General features: G+C 38.6%; 1 protein-coding gene across 1 annotated transcript in view; it reads right to left on the reverse strand.

Annotated features, from left to right (window-relative positions):
• Positions 1–1,558: 1,558 nt before the first annotated feature.
• LOC138010648 (melatonin receptor type 1A-like) overlaps positions 1,559–2,669 on the reverse strand; it is a 2,416-nt gene continuing 1,305 nt past the window's right edge. Inside the window, exon 1 of the mRNA XM_068857625.1 lies at positions 1,559–2,669. This exon is cut by the window's right edge and continues 1,305 nt beyond it. The gene's annotated coding sequence lies outside the window, so the exon portion shown is untranslated.

Below are 2,669 nucleotides of genomic sequence, written 5' to 3' on the forward strand. Positions count from 1 at the left end.
TTAATTCGTTACGATCAGCATGCCGAGGCGCGTTAGTGTCCCGTAGTGGATGAATGAAAACTGTTAAAGGGCAAGCAGTAAAACGCACTGCCACCGCAGTCCCGTGGTCGATGACTGTAAATTTTGTAACTCCAAAGAATAAAATATTCTGCCACCGGGGTCCGCAGTCACGTAGTAGTTAAATAATAATTGAAAATAATGGCCAGTTTTAAAGTGGGTTAGGTTTTTTAAGTGGGTTAGCGCTTAGGCTTAATCGGTAAACGAGTGCTTTCCTGTTCACATGATCTCGTGAAAAGTGTATTTGACCGAATCGCAAAATGAAAGCTAAAATTTTACGAGAATGCTTAGGAGTAGGCCTAATCACTGAAACGAGCGCTTAGGCTTAATCAGTAAACGAGTGCTTTCTTCTTCACATGATTTCGTGAAAAGTGTAGTTGACCGAACCGCAAAAGAAAGCTAAGGATCCATTTTACGAGAGTGCTTAGGTCTAATCACTAAAACGAGCACTTACGCTTAATCAGTAAACTAATGCTTTCTTCTTCACATGATCTCGTGTAAAGTGTAGACGACCGAACCGCAAAAATAAAAGCTAAATTTTTACTGGAGTGCTTAGGCCTAGTAACTGAAAGGAGCGCCTAGGCTTAATCAGTAAACGAGTGCTTTCTTCTTCAGACAATCTCGTGAAAAGTGCAGTTAACCGAACTGCAAAAAGAAAGCTAAGGATCGATTGAAGAATACCCGGTTTAGGAACAGAGTTGTAAATATGGATATCATTTCAGCTCTATCATGCCACGGCGGGACTGCAGTGGCAATTTTTTTAAGTAAGACATTTAGTGAGCCGGGTATTCTTTATTATAAGTAAAATACTTTAAAGGTACTTAACAGGTGTTCATAATGTCACTAAAGCGTGCGCTAAAAGCAGCAAACTGTAAACGGCCGCGATCGTGGAAATAAAGTTCATTTTAAAAAAGGCACACCTCGCTAGGTCGCACAACCTCTCAATAGCTCTTTAACGTTGTTTGTGGGGGGAAGGGAGAATATGAATTAATTACAACACTCGCGGTTTAAAATTAACCAACTTAATCCGCGCGGGAAATTTTCAAGGGCAAATTTGCGTTTAATCCCAGAGGTTCTTGGTTTGGTTGAAGGAAAGGCAAGAAAAATACTTCTTCGACTGGTCGGAATTCCGCAAAAACTCGGCAGGACCATCTTAGAGTATCACATGAAGAAAAAAAGCCATATGAATACTCAATTCCTCACCCCTTATTTTTCGAAATTTTCCTTCTGAAATTGTCCAAGCCATAACAACAAAGTGCAGAAATAGCTACTTTTGAGGCCAAAAAAAAAAAGAATAATAATAATAATAATAATACTATAATACTTCTAGCTGAACCACCGACATAAAAACAGTGTCATTTTCTTTATTAACTTCTTTACAATAAAAGCCATATGAATACTTGATTGTAAACCGAATAGTTATCCCGTAAGCAAAGAATTTTCAAGCGGTTTTCCCGGCTTTCGGCGGACTTTCTTTATTGTTGTCTGTACAATTCTGCTTTGCTAGCTTTCCAATTCAGCGCTGCAAAGCGGGGAAAAGTGCCGGATGTGTCGCTGTATTGTGGGCGATCGGTGGGGGTCGGCGGCTGCTTTCTATGGAGCTTAAAGGTCAGGATTGTGGAGATCGTCGGGGAATAATTCCTTCTTCACTGATCCTCCGAAATTAGGAACGTATGTGTTTTGTGACCATGTGTCAAGGTGCGTGTGGAATTTTGAGGTTACCGGAGCCTTCGTTCAGATTATTTATGGCCGATTTTCTTAAGTAGATCCCATGGCAGTTGGAACTCGAGTTTCCTAATACATTTCATTGAGGGTAGGGACCTAAATGCCACGGAAACACAAGTAACACACGATTGAGTTAACGTAAGTCGCTTAAATTAAATTTATTCACCAATTTTTTTTTTTTTTTAACTGTTATGTATGACCATTACATTCCGATACAAATTCTTATATTTTGCGCAAGGAGCTTGGGCTACCTGTAGTATTACCCAGAACAATAGGCCATTTCCGAGTTCATGTCTGCCTTTTATTCAAATCGAATCTAAGTGCGAAGTTTTTGTAATGGTAATTAGTTCTACTTTACACATGAATTAAAACTAATTTCCATTAGCAAAAATTTGCACCTAGACTCGCTTTGAAGAGGAGGCAGACATGAACTCGGAAATGGCCTACTGGTTGAATAAATACTGAAAAACATTAATATTTATTTAATCCAAAAACTTTGTTTTGACAATAATAATTAAATCCGAAACTTTGTTGTTTACAGTTGTCATGCAATTCGTTCTAAGCAGATGCAAACTTTGACATGATAGACGGTTTTCAAAATATTGAGTCATCTAAGAACGGTAAGTGTAAGGCATGACACTATGCCCTTAGACTCTGGCATATCCTCATTGTTCTTGTCAAATTTACATTTAGCGGATGGATAGAAAGTACAAATTTTGAAGGCTTAAATTAGGGAACTGACGAAATCGCCAAAGGCCAGAGTAAATAAATTACACTTTACCTTCATCTGCCGCTCAAACTGCGACAAACTATAGTATAAATGATTAGATGATAAGAAAGAACCGACCAGACTGTTGTTCAATCTCTTCTCTATTTTGTGGATGAGA

Source organism: Montipora foliosa, chromosome 7, assembly GCF_036669935.1.
Source record: "Montipora foliosa isolate CH-2021 chromosome 7, ASM3666993v2, whole genome shotgun sequence".
Classification (NCBI taxonomy): Eukaryota; Metazoa; Cnidaria; class Anthozoa; order Scleractinia; family Acroporidae; genus Montipora; species Montipora foliosa.